Source organism: Juglans regia, chromosome 10 (assembly GCF_001411555.2).
Source record: "Juglans regia cultivar Chandler chromosome 10, Walnut 2.0, whole genome shotgun sequence".
In the NCBI taxonomy this organism is placed as follows: domain Eukaryota; kingdom Viridiplantae; phylum Streptophyta; class Magnoliopsida; order Fagales; family Juglandaceae; genus Juglans; species Juglans regia.
The window spans coordinates 15,321,418-15,331,427 of NC_049910.1; the positions used below are offsets into that span (position 1 = coordinate 15,321,418).

A 10,010-nucleotide genomic window follows, 5' to 3' on the forward strand; every position below is an offset into this window, starting at 1 on the left:
ATAAGCAACCTCAACCCAAAATACATCCATCTCATCTACAATAAAGAGCATACCTTAAAAGGCTCGATCCCAACCTAACGAACCAATAAGAGCGCCTAGAGACTTCTACCTGACAACCTAAACCCAAAAGCTCATCACCTACATTCTGAACAACATCTAATCTAGCGGTGACTAAACTCACCACGAACCACCATTGACTACACCAAAACATTATCAAAACCTTCTTGGTAACTCGCCCACCTATTCCTACTCCTATAAGCTAGCATTAACACAACTAGTTCCTTCAATAGCACATCACTATTAAACCTCAAGGCAAGCCATACTACTCAAATCTTCAATCCACCAAAAGCCATTGCACAACACCCAAGGATCCTAGTGCTTTATTAACCCACATACTTGATCATATTATCCACTGTTGATGCCTAAGCTTCAACTTCGAAGATCTTATCATACACCATACATAACATCCCGTCAATCTCTCTTCAAGTTAAATAATAATGTCCTTAATTCAACCAACTGAATGCTCAATCTCCAAAAGAAAGTATAACCTCAAAAATTTAAATTCCTAGGTGACCTCAAGTCACAATTAATTCCTGAAGATAATCACAATAACTATCCCCAACCAAGATTTCATTGAGTAGCCCACTCGACTACACACTTCGATCAACTCACCAAAAACTCCAAGCCAAGGTCTCTTGAGTTACTAATATTGTGTCGACTCCTCTTCAACACCTACTAAAGCCACTTCCTCCAAACCAAAATGAGACTAGGACCTATACTCTCCGAAATCCATAAACACTCACCACTACTATGCATCGATCACATGCACCCTTAGCCCAAAACCAAAAATGCTCCAAATGTGCAAGTGGTCCATCACTACCATTTCCATCATCTAAACCTATATCCTCGAAATCAACAAGAATTATTTCCTATATTCGCACCATCTATTATCCTTAAAATTGATATGGATTAAATCCTTAACCTGTCACTATAACCTCGAGCTACAAATAATCATTAACCGAACTAGATCAACATCTTCCATCTCCAAAGAAATTCTCCCCTGAAAAAAATTTCTCACATCAGTAACTCAACTCTCATCAATCCTATTTTAATTCAGCCCTTCAACTCTGCAATTCTAAAATCTAAATCCAGATAAAAATCATTTTCCAAAATCTTCAAAGTCAATGACCTTAAATCTAAAACATTCACCTTATAAAACTTGTAAATTCTAAAACCCCAAATATTATCAAATTGCTTATCAAGGTCGACAAGATCGAAAACTTCTAATCTAAGTAATCCCTTAATTGCTTGTTGAACCTACCACCTTAAATCCTATAAACTTATTTCCTAAAAACTATGGAGCCTCAAACCTTAGATGAACTCCTCATAAATCTAACCTTGAAGTTCGTTGAACTTACGACCTCCTACCCCACAGACTCATTACATAAATTCTACGGAATCTAAAACATCAATTATCCTAGGCAATTTAAAACTATTCCCCTCCTTAGCAGCAACTTGAGTTCCTACTCCTAAAGAGTTCCCCCTGACCATGATGTTCGAGTCTTGATATTAAAACAAACCAATCACCAAGAGTTCAGGCCAACTACACCAAATGTTCAAGCCTAACAATGGCCTTCTCAGTCGTACCATCTTCCTGTCATAGCACAACCCTTAACCCGCCCTTTAATTTCGAACAAAACAAAACAAAACAAAATAAAATGAAATTTCATAAATAAAATAACATACGACAAAATGAATAAAACCAATGAAGTAGTTCACAATAAAATAATTGAAACAATAAAATAACTTACCATAAAATAAAGCAATAAAATACATAACAAACAATTAGTATACAATAAACTAATTAAAACCGATAAAAACCACATACTTTAAATTAAATAATTTCAATTTACAACTTTTAAAACTTTCTGGTACTGCACCTATGGGACATGTGGTTTTACCCAGAGCCGAACTACTCTGATACCACCTGTGGCGCCCCCAACCCCCATGTAAGGAAACACAGGAATCGAGATGCCAGGATGATGACAACACGGTCACGCATCCCAATGATATTGTCATGTGTGTGTACATGCAACAGTGTACAATAAAAACGAGCGGATTAGTCGACTAAGTACTAGAATTTAAATACAATCTAAACATCAGTAAAAGGGTTTAAATATTAATTATATAGTCATCCCAAAATAAAGTTTAACACATGTCCCAAAATACAAATGAGTGATCTCAAATCACTCCTCGGGCGGAGCCAACTCCTCAGGCTCACCCTCATCTTCATCTTCATTTGCATCAAAATCTACGTTACCATAAAACGGTACCGCAGGTAAGTATAAACCAAGCAATCCTTAGGAATAAAATGCATTTAACGCAACCAACATGCATGCATATGAAGAAATATGTATTTTTCTCAAAACATCATTTTCTCCGAAAATGATTATTTTCCAACACACGCCAAAATCCCAGTTGGCCCAAAAATAATCCGTAAAACATTTTCACAGAAAATGGTTTACAAAAAATCCAACACAAGCTATTTTCCTAGAAAATAGTCCATTTTTAACGTATGCACCATGATCTCCCCTATGGGTCATCCGCACACCCTGGCTTCGTAGCGATGCCCACTTCCTCGCCCAACACATTCGTGGTAAAAGATCAACTACACAACGAGCGATGCCCAGTTCCGCACCCAGCGCGTATGTAGCCAAGCATCCTCTAGTCCCCGCCAGCAGAAGGACCACGGAGTCGGCACGACTCTCTCGTCTGATCCCATTGTCGCCCGACGACAATCCAGGGGACGTCACTCAGTATATTACGCTCCCGAGTAACCAGAGGAGCTCCACCGAGATAATACCCCATCTTGGCTTGGGGTTCGTGATACACACGCACCCAACAAATCATTTCACATGAAAACCCAGTTTTCAATAAACACATGAACATGAATGCAATCCACGAAAACCCAATTTCCTTTACAAACATGATCATGCATGAAATCATGAAATGTACATGTACCAACTCTAATCCACAACCATCAATAACCAACCCAATCAAATCCAACCAAACAACTTCAATCACCAATCCATCCAACCCCCGTACTCCTCGGACTCAATCTGGCAAAACCAATCAACAGTTCAAATACAGTGAAATGTGTTAGTGCAAAAATACATTAAATTCACAAGAATTCTTTGGAAAATACTTACAGTGTAATATAGCAATTTCCAAAGGATCACGAAGCTGCAAGAGGTAGAAAAATAGCTGCAGAACAGTGTAAAATACACTGTGGATGTGGGTCATAGATACCCACTTTTCAACGGAGACAAACGAAGACCCAAAAATGATAGGGTAGGGCCTAGGGATGTCGGTGAAGTTAGTGGTGGTGAAGGTTGGCCGTGTGTGGCGGCGTGAGCGGCAGTAGAAGACCAAAAACACCCAAATCGGAAATGGGGTTGGTTGTGCTTCACCGGTGAAGGATCGAAGCTGGGGTTGGGTCCAATGGGTTGCCAAGAGGTCGAGGATGAAGTGGTGAGAGATGGTGGCCAATGGTGGTGCGACGGCGGCGCAGCGGTGGAAAGAGTGCTGCGGCTTGGAGAGGCTCGTGGTGGCTAACGGCGGCGCAAAAGGAGCTGAGATCGTAGGGGTAGCGTCGCCGCTGGCTGGGGAAGCTGGGGAGCCGGGCGGTGTCGACCACCACCGGCGCACGACGGCGGGCTGGGGGAGAGGGGCGACGCACGGGAAGAGAGAGGGAGGGAGTGCGCGTGCGGGAAAGGAAGAACCAGGAAAAGAAAAAGAAAAGAAAGAAGAAAAAGAAAAGAGGAACGAGAAAATGTAGGGAAAGAAATGAGATTCAATCCTCACATCTTGGGTCACAAAAATGATCAAACGGAAATGATTTTAAAACAACAAGTTAAATAAAATAATTTAAACGTAATGGTAAAGTGAAATTGAAATAATTAAATCCAACAGTAATTAATTGAGAATAAAGAAATTTTAAACGCATAACAATAATTAATAATTAAGAAACACTTCAAAATAATTTTCACAAAATTCAAAAATCATAAAATAAACCCACTAAAAAATCCAACAATTTTAAAATAAGAGAATCAATTTTTGAGTAAAATAAAAATAATCATTCAGTAAAAATACACTAAAATACGGGGTGTTACACATGTGTTCTTTGTTGAATCTGGCCAAGTACGCGTTCAGGCTTTTGTCCTCTTGCCGCTTGACAGTCAGGAGGTAGGCAGTCGGGTGCCTTCTCTTCCTACTAGCCATGAACTTCGTGATGAAGAGGCGAGCCACGTTCTCGAAGCTGTAGATTGAGTTCGATAACAACGACACAAACCACGCCCTTGCTGCACCCTTTAGAATCAAAGGGAAGGCCCTGCAAGCAATCTCCTCGGAGAATCCATGCAGGGTCATATGGGCCTTAAAAGTGTCTAGATGCTCCAAGGGATCCTTGGATTTGTCATACAAGTCTATCTGAGGAACTCTAAACTTTGGTAGCAGTGGCATGGTCATCACTTCTGCACCGTAAGGCAGGTTTGTGCTGGTAAGCATATGGTCTACCGAGGATGATGCTCCCACCTTCTTAGTCATCTCCTCTTACTTGCCCATGAGGTCGCATAACTTGTGCTGCATCTTCCTTTTCTCGTCATCATCTATATCCATCCCTCCTACGCCTCACAACTCGCCCTGTCTATTATGACTGGGTTCAGTATCTTCAGGTAGTTTGTCAGCGTCTACCCATAAAGCTTCATTTTCTCTTTGAAACGTCTCTACTTGTGCTATTAGCGTCTTCACCAATTGTTCTATCCCCACAAAACATGCTTCCATGTCTTCTGGTAAGGCTTCTGGTCCTCAAGTTGTTCGAGAGTGGGTAGTCGTCGACATACGAAGGACAAGCTATGTCTATAGAAATGCCACAGACAGCGCTCCTGTTAACATCATATTTTGTATGCCTAAATAAGATTCTAGCAACTTGGGCTGCTATCTTCACCTTCAAACACAAGGACGAAGGTGGGCTTAGGGAACCTCCGATGCTTAAGTTAGTCTCTCATGGATAGAGTAATGGCTAGAGAATAATTGAGTTCAAGGAGAGTTATTCGTACTTGAGATGCAATTTTTATATGAGGTTTTTTTTTTTGGGGGGGGGGGGGCATTCCATACCTCGTGTCAGGGGGTTCACATCACCCCTCCACAATAACCCCAATCGGGGCCTTCAGTGTGGCGCAGAATCGAGGGTGACGTCATTAATGCGACATGGGATTTGAGATGGTGCCATTAATGTGGTGCGACTCCCAGAGTGGCATCTCAACTGGATGGTGTTGTCACTTTCCAAGCCCATCTTTAGAGAATGGAGGGTTGTCCATTCTCCCTATTTACTTGCCGGCGTAGATCCTTTTAATGTTAGGTATCACAGGGGATGTCATGGTTGGCGTGTCCTGTCTGTCCCCCTCACAATCTGGTTTCCCACGTGAAGTGTCTTCTTTTGGTTGGCACACTTCGTGAGCCGGGCTCCTTTAATGATCCTAGGGTCGTAGGAATATGAGATATGAAACGAGATGAGCCTCTATGCCTTGCACAGGCCCAGCCCATGGGCTGGAAGGAAAATACCCCCTCCATTATGTATAAGTTCAAAAATTAAAATATTTTCTTTAGATTTAAAAAATAATATTTTATTACTATAAGATATCATTTAAAAAAACCATTGTCTTCGTATTATTTCTCATAATAATGAACCATATTGAGTAATACTTTTTAAATTAATATTATTTTCATTCAGAAAATATTATTTTTTTTAAATATAAAATTAATATTCTGTTTAAAATTTTATCATTCCAATAACAATTATATCATAGTTTTCTAAACAATTCAAAATAATAATATTATTTTTCATTTATAAGGAAACTATTATTATTATTATTATTATTATTATTTGAGGAATTCTTTGCATCAATAACTACTCATTTTCACACCTCACACCTATAATTTGTTTTTCATAGAGTGTGAGGTGTGAAGTAGTAAATAATAGCTGATGAGAATAACTTTATTTATTATTTATATGTCTAATTGATCTTATAACGAGTGGAGTAATGTCTATCCTATTATGATTTCAATATAATGAGTTCTAAATATTTGATTTGTTATGTGTTCAATAATTTTACATTTTTTGTTTCATTCATTTTTTTTTCAAATATAATTATAATCATTTGTAAAAATTTTACATAGATTTATGACTATCTTCATAATTATAATATTTTTTGTTTTAATTGATAGCCATTTTAAAATACATATTTACTATTAAAAAAAATGCAGTAGAAATACGTACCTTAGAGCACTCTCATTGGATTAGCTAAAAGCTAAATCCAATGAGAACTTAGCTATTGAACCATAAAATGTATCACATTGAAATAGTTATATTCCAAATATTTGGAATATAGTTACAGTAACTTCTAAAGTTATTTTCAAATTTGAAAGATACTGTTTATTCATCAAATCCATTTTATATCATTTGTTTCTCTCTCCCGAGGTCTCCATCAATGTCTTTCTAGTTGCTATTTTTAATCCATAATTTAATTAGAATAGCATTACTAATTAATATATAATATTATGAATAGTAAAATATGATAAAATAAAATAATTTCATAATTAAAAAAATTAAAATATTTTTGAAATTGATATATTAATTTGAGTTAGTGATATATTAATTTAATAAGAATATGATTATTAATTAATATATAATAGGAAGAATAGTAAAATATGATAAAATAAAATAAATTAATAATTAAAAAAATTAAATATTTTTGAAATTATTAGTTATTCATTACTATAGAATAAATAAATGTATAATCTAATGTAGAGATTTGATGTGAATAATTAAAATTAAATTCATTTTATATTATTTTATTATTATATAATGAAAAAATAGCTATTCCAATATAGAAATTTATGTAAATGAAATAACTATAAGTCAAATTTTTTTTACATTCATAAAAAATATTTTTTAATTTTAACTAATCTAATAAGAGTGCTCTTACACGTAAGCTGCTACCTAATAAATTAAAACATGGACAAGCAACCTGACCAAAGAGATTTGGGTTTGTGTTTACCCGAGCAAAGAATACAATTATCAAGGACGAGTGGACAAACAAATAGCTGTAGCCAAACGGTGGGATTAAAAGAAATCAGGAGGGTAGGCCGCTAGGGCTTCGAGTTAAAGCACATCCCCTATAAAATCTTCACTTTCTGCACCCTCGAGCTCGTCCCCTCTTCCCTTCTCTCACCCTCTCTTTATTTTCTCACCTCTGCTCTCTGATTTTCTATCATATTTCCTCTCTGTATCTCACTGAGCGTTCGTAGATTTATGAACGTGATGAAAGTAATGGACGGGTGATGATCAATTTCATATGATCAACAACTCCTCGCTACGTTCTTTCTGATTCTTGGTCTGTTAAACGATCTACAGTTATTTCTCTCTTGGATTTACTTTTTTGCAATGTTTTGAAGCTGTTTTTGTTAGCATCATCAAGATGATGAATTCAGAAAAAATCTTAGGACACCTTCTGAAACAGCACGAGCGTGCTGTTTATGAGAAAGATTTTTATGTTTTCTGATAATTTGATGCTGATAATCAATCGTCTTGATTAATTTTTTGTTTGTTTTATTTTGTTTTCGCTATTTTCTAGCTGATTTTTCTTCTTGTTTCGGGAATCAAAAAAGTTGTGCATGTTTTCTTTAAGATTTCTCCATTTTGTAAATTATTTATAAATCCTTCCGATGGAACTCGCTAATTATCTGTATTTTGGGGTGAAACTTGATTATACTTCATTGATAAAGATGTCTCTTTGGATCTGGCTATGGAGTTTGTGTATTTTTGTTAAAATTGGGCTAATGAGCCAATTTAGTTTGGATACTGAAGGTCTCTGTGTTAACAATGTTTATTTGGTTAAGACGTGCTTGGCAACTAGAGAACATGTGGTTTCGCTCTTGCCAAAAAAAATCATTCTTGCATTTGTATTATTTCAACTTCCTTTTTACACAAATCATTCAGCAAACATAGTTCACAGTTCACACGCGCATCATTCTCTGTATCAAAATGTGCTAATATTAGAAGTGAAATTCGAAAGGAATGCGTTATTCTTCTATGTCACGCAAAATGTTAATATGTTGTTAACCATAGACATTGGACGTTAATTATTCAAATGGACGTGTTATTAACCATAGACATTAGGGAAAAAGAGAATAAAATGATTCAAATCTAAAATGATTCAAATAAAAAATGGCTTAAAACTTGTAAAATATTGCCAAATAGCTATCGGATTAAAGAAAAAATTTGTTTCTAGCAGTGGCGGAACTGCCTAATTGCTCCAAAATATTTTTTTAATTAATAAATTTCACCCTTTTTCTCATCATATGTATTAATACAAAAAATTAATTAAACTAGTAAAATTAAAATTAAGTGAGCTTTTTAATATGGATTATTTAACTAATTCATTATAAAAATAATTAATTATAGTTATAGTTATGATGTTAATAGTTATTAACTTAGTACTTTAGTAAGAGTATGTATCTACATATAATAATATATATTATCATATGATTTATTGTATGATATATTAATTAATTGATAACATATATTATTTTATATTTTTTATAATAAATGGTGATAGATTAGAGAAAATTATATAATTAACTCATACAACTACTATATAAATAATATATCATATATATATATAATATATATTTAAAAAAATTATATGTTAGTGATTCGATCGGTTTTGGTCCAGTCTGATCCAAAAAAACCACATCCTGATATCGGACCAAAAATCAAATTTTGGAGACACCTTGAATCGAGAACGAATAGGGTGAATTAAGTTCGGTTCGGATCGAAAAAGTTTCAACCCTTTATATGGCCCAAACATTTTATTTACTTTTTTTTATATCATATAGTTTTTATGATGTGGCCCCTTCAAAACTAACTTTTTTGCTTCCAAGAGTTCTTTCAATTTGATGAGTAAATTCTAAAAAACTTTTAAATCTTAGATTTATGAGAATAATAAATTTATTAATATAGACCTAAATGTTCTTGATTATATGATATTAAGCTTTTTAATACGAATCTAAAGTGAAATAAACACTAGAAAGATCATTTAAAGTTCACATTTTGCTTGAAAAAATAGTTGATAACTTTTATTTTTTAGATTTCAATAAAAAAAATATTTGAGATCTCAATTGTAGCATTATATTCTTAGCCAAAATATCCATATTTTATTTGAAACTTGTATAAATAGCTTGCGTGGTTGAATAGCCTACGATGGTTGTTTGGGCATTGATACGATACGTGAATGCTCATCCATAAATAAATAATAAATAAAGCATACAAAATATAAATAAAAAGGAAAACAAATAAAGATTTTTGTGGTTCGACATAAAAATTGACATCCACGAGCCATTTTGTGGGCAAAATCTTCTATATTTGGTGATTGTACAATTTCTCATTTTCTAAAAACTATATAAGCAACTAGCCAGGGGAACCGCATCCCACGTGGCAAATTAAAATGACGTCGTTTTCATTTTTTCTAAAATTCCCTCCGTTTTATCTCCGTATTCTTTCTTTCCATTGAAATCCCCCTTTCTCCTTCATCTTCCTGAGCTCACATGAAATCCCCATTTCCTCCTTCATCTTCCACCTTCCCCACTCGTATCTACCACACAAAACCGACGATAAAACCCTTGATAGTACTGCATAGGTGATTGTGACGATGATGATTATACCCAAGTTGATGAGATGAAGATTAGGATCCGAGGTTCCTCTCAGCGCAATTAGTGAGTCAACTCAACCTTGATAATAAAACTAATAGGCTGATCTTTTGCTTCTAACATGATCGCTCCGAGCAAGCTCCTCTCAACTTTGCTTCAATGAAATATCTTGCTCTTTTTTATTTTTATTTATTTTTTCAGACTATGCTTTTGAAACTCCACCCCACTGTAATCATAAAATT

The 10,010-nt window shown here is 35.1% G+C and overlaps 2 non-coding genes across 2 annotated transcripts; both read left to right on the forward strand.

Annotated features, from left to right (window-relative positions):
- Positions 1–7,370: 7,370 nt before the first annotated feature.
- LOC118349762 lies at positions 7,371–7,455 on the forward strand. The gene has a single exon (XR_004802680.1). It is a non-coding gene; the product is annotated as a small nucleolar RNA R32/R81/Z41 (small nucleolar RNA).
- Positions 7,456–7,529: 74 nt separating this feature from the next.
- On the forward strand, positions 7,530–7,626 carry LOC118349761. Its single transcript, XR_004802679.1, has one exon. It is a non-coding gene; the product is annotated as a small nucleolar RNA snoR31/Z110/Z27 (small nucleolar RNA).
- Positions 7,627–10,010: the final 2,384 nt, after the last annotated feature.